The following is a 12,940-nucleotide window of genomic DNA, read 5'->3' as shown; positions in this document are numbered from 1 at the left end:
TCCAAGAGCACGGAATATCTTTCCATTTCTTTGTGTCTTCTTCAATTTCTTTCAGAAATGTTTTATACTTTTTGGTGTACAGATCTTTCACCTCTTTGGTTAAGTTTATTCCTAGGTATTTTATTCTTTTTGTTGCAATTGTAAATGGGATGGTATTCTGAATTTCTCTTTCTGCTACTTCGTTGTTAGTGTACAGAAATGCAACTGATTTTTGTATGTTGATTTTGTATCCTGCAACTTTACCATATTCGTTTATTACTTCTAAAAGTTTTCTGGTGGATTCTTTAGGGTTTTCTATATATAAAATCATGTCATCTGCAAATAGTGACAGTTTCACTTCTTCCTTTCCAATTTGGATCCCTTTTATTTCTTTCTCTTGCCTGATTGCTCTGGCTAGGACTTCCAATACTATGTTAAATAGGAGTGGTGACAGTGGGCATCCTTGTCTGGTTCCTGTTCTTAGAGGGATAGCTTTCAGTTTTTCACCATTGAGGATGATATTAGCTGTGGGTTTCTCATATATGGTCTTTATTATGTTGAGGTACTTTCCTTCTATACCCATTTTATTCAGAGTTTTTATCATAAATGGATGCTGTATCTTGTCAAATGCTTTCTCTGCATCTATTGAGATGATCATGTGATTTTTGTTCTTCATTTTATTAATGTGGTGTATTACGTTGATTGATTTGCGAATGTTAAACCATCCCTGCATACCTGGAATAAATCCCACTTGATCATGGTGTATAATCTTTTTAACGTATTGTTGTATGCGATTTGCTAGTATTTTGTTAAGGATTTTCGCATCGATGTTCATCAGTGATATTGGCCTGTAATTTTCTTTTTTTGTGTTGTCCTTGTCTGGTTTTGGTATCAGGGTAATGTCAGCTTCATAGAATGAGTTAGGGAGCTTCCCCCCCTCCTCAATTTTTTGGAAGAGTTTGAGAAGGATAGGTATTAAGTCTTCTTTGAATGTTTGGTAGAATTCACCAGGGAAGCCGTCTGGTCCTGGACTTTTATTTTTGGGGGGGTTTTTGATTACTGTTTCAATCTCCTTACTGGTGATTGGTCTATTCAAATTCTCTACTTCTTCTTGATCCAGTTTTGGAAGGTTGTATGATTCTAAGAATTTATCCATTTCTTCCAGATTGTCACATTGGTTGGCATATAGCTTTTCATAGTATTCTCTTATAATCTTTTGTATTTCTGAGGTGTCTGTTGTAACGTCTCCTCTTTCATTTCTGATTTTACTTATTTGTGCCTTCTCTCTTTTTTTCTTGGTGAGTCTAGCTAAAGGTTTGTCAATTTTGTTGATCTTTTCAAAGAACCAGCTCTTGGTTTTATTAATTTTTTCTATTGTTTTTTTGGTCTCTATTTCATTTATTTCTGCTCTGATTTTTATTATTTCCCTTCTTCTACTGATTTTTGGCTTTGTTTGTTCTTCTTTTTCCAGTTCCTTTAGGTGCATTGTTAGATTGTTTATTTGAGATTTTTCTTGTTTGTTGAGATAGGCCTGTATTTCTATAAACTTGCCTCTTAGAACCGCGTTTGCTGTATCCCATAAATTCTGGCATGTCGTATTTTCATTTTCATTTGTCTCCAGGTATTTTTTGATTTCTTCTTTGATTTCTTCGTTAACCCAGTCGTTGTTCAGTAGCATTTTGTTTAATCTCCATGTATTTGTGGCTTTTCTGATTTTCTTCCTATAGTTGATTTCTAGTTTCATACCGTTGTGGTCAGAAAAGATGCTTGGTATTATTTCAATCTTCTTAAATTTATGGAGACTTGTTTTGTGGCCTAATATGTGATCAATCCTGGAGAATGTTCCATGTGCATTTGAAAAGAACGTGTATTCTTCGGTTTTTGGATGCAATGCTCTGTATATATCTACTAGGTCCATCTGTTCTAGTGTGTCGTTTAAGGCCAATGTTTCCTTATTGATCTTCTGTTTGGATGATCTATCCGTTGGTGTAAGTGGAGTGTTAAAGTCCCCTACTATTACTGTGTTACTGTCTATTTCTGTTTTTATGTCTGTTAATAATTGCTTTATATATTTAGGTGCACCTACATTGGGTGCGTAGATATTTACAAGTGTTATATCCTCTTGTTGGATTGTTCCCTTGATCATTATGTAATGCCCTTCTTTGTCTCTTTTTACAGTTTTTGTTTTAAAGTCTATTTTGTCTGATATGAGTACTGCTACCCCAGCTTTCTTTTCATTGCCATTTGCGTGGAATATCTTTTTCCATCCCTTCACTTTCAGTTTGTGAGTATCTTTAGGTCTGAAGTGTGTCTCTTGTATGCAGCATATATATGTAATTTCTTCTAGTCTTTCTTCCAGCTCACAGATCCGTTCTTCTGTATCCTCTACTCTGCTTTTGAGTCCCTCTAATGAATTTTTCATTTCCAGTATTGTATTCATCATTTCTGATTGGTTCTTTTTTATATCTTCCATTTCTTTATTGACATTCTCACTGAGTTCATCTATTCTTCTCCCCAGATCAGTGAGCATCCTTAACACTCTCAGGTGACACCTGTTTTTTTATCCAGTCAGCCACCCTATGCCTTTTAATTGGAGCATTTAGTCCATTGACGTTTAAAGTAGCTATTGATAAGTATGTACTTACTGACATTTTTCAACTTTTTTTTTTTTTCTCAGTTTTTTAGTAGTCCTTCTCTGTTCCTTACTTCTTCTATACAGAATTGATGGTCACTTTAGTTTGACCTCTGTCTGAAAGCTGTATTCTTAACTCCCCTCCTCCCTCCTTTTATGTTTTTGATATCATATCTAACCTCTTTTTTGTGCATTTGTATCCATTACGTCCTAATCATGGAAACAGATAATTTTTCCTATTTTTGGTCTTCTCTTTTCCCTTTAAATCAGTCCCTTTAACATTTCTTGTAGCACTGGTTTCTTGGTGACAAACTCCTTTAATTTTTGCTTATCTGGGAAAATTTTGATCTCTCCTTCCATTTTGAATGATAACCTTGCTGGGTAGAGTATCCTTGGCTGTAAGTTTTTTCCTTTTAGCACTTTAAATATATCATGCCATTCTCTTCTAGCCTGTAAGGTTTCTGCTGAGAAGTCAGCTGATAGCCTTATGGGGTTTCCTTTGTATGTAACTTGACATTCTCTTGCAGCTTTTAGGATTCTCTCTTTATCTTTAATTCTGGACATTTTAATTATGATGTGTCTTGGTGTGGGCCTCTTTGGGTTTATCTTGTTTGGGGCTCTCTGTGATTCCTGTACCTGGATGTCTGTTTCCTTCCTTAGGTTAGGGAAGTTTTCATCTATTATTTCTTGAAATAGATTCTCTGCCCCCTTGTCTCGCTCTTCTCCTTCCAGGACACCTATAACATGGATGTTAGTGCGCCTGATGTTATCCCAGAGGTCCCTTAGACTGTCCTCACTCTTTTTAATTCTTTTCTCTTTTACCTGTTCACCTTGGGTAATTTCTTCTAGTCTTTCTTCCAGCTCACAGATCCGTTCTTCTGTATCCTCTACTCTGCTTTTGAGTCCCTCTAATGAATTTTTCATTTCCAGTATTGTATTCATCATTTCTGATTGGTTCTTTTTTATATCTTCCATTTCTTTATTGACATTCTCACTGAGTTCATCTATTCTTCTCCCCAGATCAGTGAGCATCCTTAACACTCTCAGTTTGAACTCTCTGTCAGGTAGGTTGCTCATTTCTGTTTCACCTAGTTCCTTTTCTGGGGTTTTGTCCTGTTCCCTTACTTGGAATGTATTCTTTTGCCTCCTCATTTTGCCTCTTTCCCTGTGCTTGTATCTACATATTAGGTAGGTCAGCTACGTCTCCTGCTCTTGGATAGGTGACCTTATGTAAGTGATGCCTTAGGAGGCTTCCAGTGTGCTTCCCTCAGTTCTCAATGTTCCAGGGGTGGCCCCTATGTGGGCTACGTGTGTCCTTCTATTGTGGCCTGTTAGCTCTCCCTATAGGTGCCCAGGGAGGCTGAGTTATGCTCCTGGCCAGCTGTTGTTATGCTCAGCTGCTTGTAGTTGTTGTGGGCCCTTCAGTCTCTTTATCAGGTGTGGGGAGCCCCAGCACAGTTGGCTGTAAGTTCTAATACCACATTTGTGTTGCAGTATTTCTTTTAAGTGAGTAGGCCCCCAGCATGGCAGGTTGTTAGGCTCAGGGCCTTACAATTGCTGTAAGCTTCTAGCCTATTAGGTCTCTTGTCAGCTCTCTGAGGATTGTAGCTGGGTGGGGCTGGCCTCAGGCACAGGAGCACCCAATTGTTTCAGGTTTTGGAAGGTGGGGCAAACCTCCTATGTAGGTCTTTGAGAAGCACAAGTCTTCTGCAGCTGACAAGCCCTGTTGCCCACAGGTCCACACACACAGTCAACACAGTCCTGCCCCATGTGAGCACCCCGACCTCCCCAAGCGGACCCAGTCTCACCACGGTGGGAGCCCCACACACTCCGCCACCGCCCCACACTCTCCACCGGCTCCTTGTGCACACCCTGCCCGCTCAAGTCGGCTCAGTTGCCAGGCTGCAGAGAATCCAGTCACCAATCTATGCAGGCCCACACATTGCCTGAGGGCTTGTTGTTGGGTGGGGCCAGTCTCTAGGGTGGGCTGCCTGCCCTGGCTGAGCTGGATTAAATCGGTGCTCTAGTGGGTGGAGCTGACCCTGGGCTAGCAGGCCTCAGGGAGAACTCCAATGGCGTCTGTGTCAGCACGCCCACACCAGGCCACAACAATGGCTGCCGCCAATGTCCCAGTCCCTGGAGAGGTCTCACCCCTCACCGAGATGCACTCAGGGCCTATTAGGTGAGTCTCTTTTCACCAAAGCACTATGCACCTTTCTTTCTGATGATTTTGGGATGCTTTCTGGAACGGGTGAGTTTGTGTGCGGGCCCTTTAAGAGCCAGTTTTAATTTCTTTGTGAACCGGGTTTTCTGGGGGTGCTACCCAATGCTTTAGTAGCAGGCACAGTCAGATATTATGCCGCTGGTCTCGATTGTGCTGGGTCCACAAAATGCCCACAGCGGGGGCGCTCCCCGTCTCAGGGCCCCGCTCCTCCAGGGAGGCTGCGTACCTGTGAGCTGCTCCCGGCGGCCGTGACGCTGGTGGCTTGTGAAGGCGGCGTTTTTCCTCTCTGGAAGGGGGTCTCTGCCTCTTCTACCTCAGTTAGGATTGTCCGTTGTTGCAGGAGTTCCTCTTATCCAGTTTTCAGTTCTGTCTCAGGGGTAATTTTTCCACGAGTAGTTGTAAATTGGCTGTGTCCACGGGAGGAGGTGAGTTCAGAGTCTGCCTACGCCGCCATCTTGACTCCACCCCTAGAATTTCTTTTTGATTCTTTCTTAGCATTTGCATCTCCCTACTTATATTACCTATCCTTGCATGTGGTCTCCTTTTTCCATTATTGCCCTTGCTTATTAATCACAGTTATTTTAAATTTCTGATCTAATAATTCCAAATTCTCTGCCATATCAGTGTCGGGTTCTGATGCTTGCTTTATCTCTTCAGACTGTGCTTTTTGCCCTTTTGTGTGCTTTGAAATTTTTTGTTGAAAGCCATATGTGATGAAATGAGATAGATAGGCATTTAGTAAGTTTTTATGTTTATGTTTTATATTTATAGTTATCTGGCTAAGAGTTAGGCTGTGTTTACTATTTGCTGTAGTTGTGGTGTCAGAGGTTAAAATCTCTTCTAGTGTCCTTGTTTTTGTGTCCCCTGTTGTCTTTGAGTATTCCTCTAGACTCCTTAAATAGGTCCTGAGACTTGCAGTTATTCTAGCAGTAGTTCCCTGTGATTATACAGGAGCTCTATTGATATTGTGATATGGGGGAGGGAAAGTGTTCTATAGTCCTATGATTAGGTCTTTGTCTTTTACTGATCCTGATTTGGGTCTTTCCCTTCCCCCAAATCAAAGGCCACTGGAGAATGGAGTTATTTCTCTCCCTTTGGGTCAGTTAGGCTCAGGTAAAACCCCAGTCAGTTAGACTCTGGTAAAATAGTTTCCCTTGAGGGCAGACCTTGTTAAGCGGAACAAAATACTCTGGGCACATTTTTATATGGTTCCTTTCCCAACACCTCTCCTGTAAACATAAGGGGATTTTTCTCTGACCTTCACAGTGGTAGGACTCCTGGAGATAAAACTCATGTAAGTGTGGGATCTGCCCTAAGAATGGATTCCCTTAGGTATTTTTATTTATTTATTTATTTATTTATTTATTTATTTATTTATTTATTTATTTATTTATGAGGAAGATCAGCCCTAAGCTAAGCTAACATCTGATGCCAATCCTCCTCTTTTTGCTGAGGAAGACTGGCCCCGGGCTAACATCAACGCCTATCTTCTTCTACTTTATATGGGATGCCGCCACAGCATGGCTCGACAAGCAGTGCATCAGTGCGCCCCCGGAGTCTGAACCGGCAAACCCTGGGCCACTGCAGCAGAGCATGTGCACTTAACCTCTTGCGTCACTGCGCCCGCCCCCCTTAGGTATTTTAACTCTCAAGCTTTTCCACACTAAGCCTGCAGTGGTTTATCAGTTACAGTTTAAAGCGTTCTTTCCATATTGGCTCCAGTTTCCAGCATCTATTCCTAGGCTTTTGTTCCCAGGAATCTGTTATTCTTTCTGTCCATCTGTCCATTTCTCCAGTTTTGGGGGCAGCAGTTCTGTGACCTCAATTCTCTGATGTGTCAAAGAAGAGTTATTGATTTTCAGTTTGTTTAGCTTTTTTCTTGTGAGGATGGGAGTGATAACTTAAAGGCACTTTACAGGTCTGTCCAGAAACCACAGAAATGTGCTTATTGATTTTTCAAAAGATCCTGCTGTGATTTTGATTGGTATTGTGCTGAATCTGTAGTTCAATTTGGAAAGAATTTACATGTTAACAATATTTAGTCTTTTAATCCCTGAACATGGTATAGATCTCCATTTATTTAGATCTTTTTAAATTTCTCTGAGCAGTATTTCTAGTTTTCAGTATGCAATTCTTACACATATTTTGTTAAATTTATCCTTACATGTTTCACATTTCTTGGTGCCATGGTATTTGTTAAATATCAATTTTCAATTGTTTACTGCTATATACAGAATATAAATGATTTTTGTATTTTGATTTTGTATCTCACAACTTTGTCAAACTCACTTATTATTTCCAGTAGTTTTTCTGCAGATTTATTAGGATTTTCTATATATAATCATCTTGTTTGCAAATAAAGACACTTTTACTTCTTCCTTTTCAAGCCATATGATTTTAAAATTAATAGATGTTATTTTTAGAACACTTTTAAATTTACAGAAAAATTGAGCAGACAGTACAAAGAGTTCCCATAATCTTCCCCTACCCCCACTCCCACAATTTCTACTATTAACATCTTGCATTGGGGCTGGCCCCATGGCTTAGTGGTTGAGTGCACACACTCTGCTACTGGTGGCCCAGGTTCGGATCCTGGGCGTGCACCGGCACACCGATTGTCCAGCCATGCTGAGGTGGCGTCCCACATACAGCAACTAGAGGGTTGTGCAACCATGACGTACAACTATCTACTGGGGCTTTGGGGAGAAAAGGGGAAGAAAAAGGAGGAGGATTGGCAATAGATGTTAGCTCAGGGCCAGTCTTCCTCAGCAAAAAGAGGAGGATTGGCATGGATGTTAGCTCAGGGCTGATCTCCCTCACAAAAAAAAAAACAAAAACATCTTGCATTTGTGTGGTACATTTGTTACAATTAATGAATCAATGTTAATACATTATTATTAAGTCCATAATTTATATTAAGTTTCACTCTTTGCATCTTACAGTTTATGTGTTTTGACAAAAGTATAATATCATGTATCCTGTATATAATATCATGTATTCATACAGTATCATACAGAATTACTTTCATTGCCCTAAAAATCTCCTGTGCTCCACCTATTCATTCTTCCTTTCCTTTCCCTGAACCCCTGGGAAACCACTGATCTTTTTTACTGTCTCCATAGTTTTGTCTTTTCTAGAATATCACACAGTATGTAGTCTTTGCAGATTTCCTTCTTTTATTTAACAATATGTATTTAAGTTTCCAATGTGGCTTTGTGGGGGGGGGGGCTTGATAGTTCAGTTCTTTTTATTGCTAAATAATATTTCTTTGTCTGGATGTGACTCAGTTTATCCATTCACTATTGAAGAACATCTTGGCTGTTTCCAATTTTCGGCAATTCTGAATAAAGCTGTTATAAAATATTCATGTGCAGATTTTTGTATGGTCATAACTTTTCAACTCAATTTGGTAAATACATAGGAGGACAATTACTGGATCATACAGTGTCTTAGTCTGCTCAGCTGCCATAACAATATACTACAGACTGGGTAATTTAAACAACAGAAATTTATTTTCTCAGAGTTGTGGAGGCAAGAAGTCCAAGATCAAGGTGTGAGAAAATTTGGTTTCTGCTGAGGCCTCTCTTCCTGGCTTGCCTTCTTAATGTGTCCTTACAGGACCTTTTCTCTGTGTGTGTTCCTGAGAGAGAGAGAGAGAGATCTTTGGTGTCTCTTTTTCTTCTTATAAAGACAACAGTCTTATCAGACTAGGGCCCCTTATGACCTTAATTAACCTTAATTACCCCCTGAAGGCCCTAGCTCCAAATACAGTCACATTGGGGGTTAGGGCTTTAACATATGAATTTTTGGAGGACACAACCACAATTCAGTTGCTAACATACAATAAGACCATGTTGTGGTGAGGGGTGGGAGGTGGGAAAATGAATGAAGGTGGTCAAAGAGTACAAACTTCCAGTTATAAAATGAATAAGTTTTGAGGGTGTGGTGTACAGCATGGTGAGTATAGTTAACAACACTGCATTGTATATTTGAAAGTTGCTAATAGAGTAGATTTTTAAAGTTCTCACTACAGAAAAAATTTGTAACCACGTGAGGTGAAGGATGTGTTAACTAACCTTATTGTGGCAATCATTTCATAATATATATAATATATATCAAATCACTATGTTGTACACCTTAAACTTAAAGAATGTTATATGTCATTATGTCTCAATAAAGCTGGAAGAAAAAAAGATTATGTTTAGCTTTGTAAGAAACTGCCAAACTATCTTCCAAAGTGGCTGTACCATTTTGCATTCCCACCAGCAATTAATGAGAGTTCCTGTTGCTCCACATCCTCACCAGATTTTGGTATCATTAGTGTTTGGATTTTAGCCATTCTAATAGATGTGTAGTGGTATCTCATTGTTGTTTTAATTTGCAATTACCAGATGACGTGATATTAAGCTTCAGTTCATGTGATTATTTGCCACCTGTATTTTCTTTGATGAGGCATCTGTGAGAACTTTTGATTAATTTTTGATATGATTTTTCTTCTTCAGTTTGTTGATGTGATGGATTACATTACAGTCATGTGCCGCATAATGACTGACCACATATATGATGGTGGTCCCATAAGATTATAATGGAGCTGAAAAATTCCTATCACCTAGTGCCATTGTAGCCATCATAATGTCATAGTGCAATGCATTATGCACACATTTGTGGTGATTCTAGTGTAAAGAAACCGACTGCACTGCCAGTCATATAAAAATATAGCACTTACAATTATGTACAGTATATAATATTTGATAACGATAAGTGACTACGTTACCGGTTTATGTATTTACTATACTATACTTATTATCATTATTTTAGAGTGTACTGTTTCTACTTATTAAAAAAGATTACTGTACAGCAGCATGCTTTGTTATGCTGGCAGCAACCTTGTACATCTCATGTTTACTGTATCTCTTGATTGCATCACTTTCTCTTGTGCTTGATTTAATCTCATGTTGTTTTGTCATCATGGCCCCAAAGCATACAAAATCCACTACTAATGTTGCCAGTAAGTGGCCATGTCAAGTGATTGGCCTGGAAATAAAATTAAAAGTGATTAAGAACACTGAAGGTAGAAATTCAGTGGTGGTTATTGCTTGGCAGTCAGACATGTCCCATTCTACCATAGCTACAACCTTGAAGAACAAGAACAAAGTGATGGAAGCTGTTAAAGGATCTGCTTCATTGAAGGCAATGAGAGTAACAAAAATTTGAGAAGGGCCTATATTAGACATGGAGAAACTTCTAACTTACTTGGATTGAAGACCAGACATAAAAGCATATCCCTCTCAGCACCATGATGATCACAGCCAAAGCAAGAAGTTTGTTTGCAATGTTGAAAGAAAAGGCTGGACTTGAGTATGATGTTGAATTTACTACTAGCTCTGCTTAGTTTAAACAATTCAAGAATCATTATCCATTACATAATGTGAAAGCAAGTGCTGAGTCTGCGAATGCTGATGTGAAGGCAGCTGAAAAATCTTTTGAAATGCTAGATAGTTTGATTGTGGAGGAAAATTACTTGCCAGAGCAAATATTCAATGTGGATGAAACCTCCCTATTCTGGAAACGGATACCTGAAAGGACTTTCATTTATAAGGAGGCCAACTCAATGCTATGTTTCAAAGCTTTTAAGGGTAGGATAACAGTCTTGCTTGGGGACAATGATGCAGGCTACAAATTGAAACTCTTTGTGATCTGGCACAGCCAAAACCCTAGGGCTTTCAAGCATATCAGTAAGCACATAATGCCAGTGTGCTACAGGAGCCATAAGAAGTCATAGATGACCCAGCTTCTCTTCCAAGATGCCCTCCTGAATTGCTATGCCAGCAAAATGGAGAAGTACTGTTTGGAGAATAACAAACCTTTCAAGATTTTGCTTATTATTGATAATGCTCCTGGACATCCTCCTTTCATTGGTGATCTTCATCCCAATATCAGAGCAGTATTTCTGGAGAAAGGTGTCAAGATGGTGGTGTAGGTGGACTCTGAACTCACCTCCTCCCATGGACACAATGAATTTACAACTACTCTTGGAACAGTTACCCCCGAGAGAGAATTGAAAACTGGGTAAAAAGAACCCCTGCAACAAGGGAAGTCACGACTGAGGTAGAAGAGGCAGAAATTCCTTTCTGGAGAGAAAAAAAACCACCTTCACAAGCTACGGTGCTTCATGCCCAGCTGGGAGCAATTCTAAGGTATGCAGCCTTCCCTGGAGGAGTGGAGGACCTGAGTGGGGGAGTGTTACCACTATACACATCTTTTGGACACAGCACAACTGAAATGAGTGTCATAATATCTGGCTTTGCTGGCTAATAACAACAATGGGGAATACCCACAGAAAAGCAATCAGACATAAGGCGAAAAAAGCTGGTTCTTAAAGGGCCCCTGGCCAAACTCACTCATTTCAGAAAGCAAGCTAAAATCACCAGAAAGAAAGATGCGCAGTCCTTTGGTGAAAAGAGACTCACCTGATAGGCTCTGGGTGCATCTCGGTGAAAGGTGAGACCTCTCCAGGGATGGAGACATTGGCGGCAGCCATTGTTGTGACCTAGTAGAGGAGTGCTGACAGAGACAGTGGCAGATGCCATTGGAGTACTTCCTCTGACCTCTTAGCCCAGGGTCTGTCCCAACTACTAGAGCACTGATTTAATCCAGCTCAGCCAGAGCAGGCAGCCCACTCTAGGGACTGGCCCCACCCACAGCAAGCCCTTCAGCCTCTTTGTGGGCCTGCATAGGCTGGATGTCTGGGTCCTCTGCAGCTGGGTGAGTGGGCCTGCCTCTGTGGGACAGGGTGTGTGCAAGGAGCAGGTGGAGAGTGTGGGGTGTTGGTGGACTGTGTGTGGTCTCTGCAGTGGGGTGACTCGGTCCAATTCAGAGGGTCAGTACACACACACAGGGCAGGACTGTGTTGAAAGTGTGTGTGGCCCTGTGACAGTGGGTCTTGACAGCTGCAGAAGACGTGCCTCTCAAACTGCCACATAAGAGATTGGCCCCACCTTCCAAAGACTGAAACAATTGGGTGCTCTCATGCCTGGGGCCAGCCCCACTTAGCTGCAATCCTGAGAAGGTTGACAAGAGCCTTGCAGGCCAGAGGCCTACAGCAATTGTAAGCCCCTGAGCCTAGCAACCAGCCATGCTGGGGGCCTACTTAACAGAAAAACTACAACAGGAACGTGCTTTTAGACCTTGCAGCCAATTGGGGCTCCCCATGTCCAATAAAGTGACTGAAGGGCCCATAGCAGCTGCACGCAGCTGAGCATTACAACCAGCCAGCCAGGGGGGCAGCCTAGCCTCCCTGGGCACCTGCAGCAAAAGAAACTCTGCCAAAACAGAAGGACACATGTAGCCCACACAAGGGACACTCATGGAACATTTTGGAACTGGTGACAAGAGGGAAGCACACTGCTGGGCCTCATAAGGCATCTCTTACATACGGCCACCTCTCCAAGATCAGGAGACATAGCTGATCCACCTAATACATAGATATAAGAACAGAGAAAGAGGCAAAATGAGGAGGCAAGGGAATATGTTCCAAGTAAGGGAACAGGACAAAGCCCCAGAAAATGAACTAGATCAAACAGAAATAAACAATCCACCTGACAAAGAGTTCAAACAAAAAGTCATAAGTATGCTTACTGATCTTGGTAGAAGAATGGATGAACTCAGTGAGAACATCAACAAAGAATTAGAAAATATAGAAAAGAACGAATCAGAAGTGAAGAATAAAATACTGGAAATGAAAACTTCACTAGAAGGACTCAATAGCAGAGTAGATGATAAAGAAGACCGGATCAGTGAGCTGGATGAAAGACTAGAGGAAATCACCCAGCTGCACAGATAAAAGACAAAAGAACAAGAACAGTCTAAGGGACCTCGGGGACAACAAGTGCACTAACATCTGTGTTATAGGTGTCCCAGAAGGAGAAGAGAGAGACGAAGGGGCAGAGATCTATAGGAAGAAATAATAGCTGAAAACTTTTCCAAACCTAAGGAAGGCACCAAACATCCAGGTACAGGAAGCACAGAAAGCACCAAAGAAGATAAACCCAAAGAGGCCACACCAAGACACATTATTATTAAAGTGTCAAGAATTAAAGATAAAG

General features: G+C 40.8%; 1 long non-coding RNA gene across 1 annotated transcript in view; it reads left to right on the top strand.

Moving 5' to 3' along the window:
* The first annotated feature begins 4,659 nt into the window (after positions 1-4,659).
* The window catches only part of LOC147915358 (uncharacterized), a 139,706-nt gene continuing 131,425 nt past the window's right edge, over positions 4,660-12,940 (top strand). Inside the window, exon 1 of the long non-coding RNA XR_015553933.1 lies at positions 4,660-4,793. This is a non-coding gene — a long non-coding RNA (uncharacterized LOC147915358). The remainder of the gene's footprint in view (positions 4,794-12,940) is intronic.

This window comes from Ceratotherium simum, chromosome 13, assembly GCF_057802395.1.
Source record: "Ceratotherium simum simum isolate JZ-2026a chromosome 13, ASM5780239v1, whole genome shotgun sequence".
NCBI classification, from domain to species: domain Eukaryota; kingdom Metazoa; phylum Chordata; class Mammalia; order Perissodactyla; family Rhinocerotidae; genus Ceratotherium; species Ceratotherium simum.
This window is presented reverse-complemented; position numbering and strand designations above follow the sequence as displayed.